We start from the raw sequence: 833 nt of genomic DNA on the forward strand, positions 1-833 counted from the left end.
AATAGATACATTTAAAATGTAAAGAAATTCATTTAGGTCTGGTCTTTCATACAGGTTTTAACAACCATATTTTAACTACGTCGTGCCCGAAAATGGCTATTCAGGGTTTTTGACACGATTTTTGTATACAAAAGCAACCCTTTTAAAAACTAGTTGACGGTGGGTGGCTTATACGGGGTTTTCCCTTTTCAAGCTGCTGTGAAGTTCGTGGACATGATCCATTTCGCCATCGTTCGATGCTTTTTGGTCCTGACCTTCAAAAGCTAGCCACAGCCCCCATGCCACCCTCGCCCAAAAGTACCTAACTCGTGGACAAAAAAAATTTAAAAAAGGTTTCACCCAAAAAAAAAAAAAAAGAATAATGGAAGTACACATGCAGATGTGGGTAAAGAATTTTTTTTTTTACCACAATGAGAACTTGGTGAATAATTTGATCAAAGCCCTTTCCCAAAAACTATGAAGTACGTTTAGGGATCCCCCTTTGTTTTTCCCAATTTCAAGGCAATACAACACTTGCCTAAATCGGGAAATTCCATCGGAAAAACTGTGGTTGGGGCCCAAAGTCTCGAGGTAGAAGAGCTGTCTGAGAGGAAGACGTTGCACTACCAACGAGCGAGCATGGCCAACAACGGCGCCCAGCCAGATATTTTGTCTCACTGGCCCGTTTTTTGGGGCTCTGTTACAAGAATACCTTCATATTATCTTCCAAAATCTTATAAGCATGGACTTGGAGCCGGTTTTTGTAACCCAAGAGTAGCTAAAATTTTTTATAACTTTATTATTTTTTCCTATTTTTTCTAGATAACACAGATAGAAAGAATTATTGTTCGTCC

Source organism: Penaeus monodon, chromosome 20 (assembly GCF_015228065.2).
Source record: "Penaeus monodon isolate SGIC_2016 chromosome 20, NSTDA_Pmon_1, whole genome shotgun sequence".
In the NCBI taxonomy this organism is placed as follows: Eukaryota; Metazoa; Arthropoda; class Malacostraca; order Decapoda; family Penaeidae; genus Penaeus; species Penaeus monodon.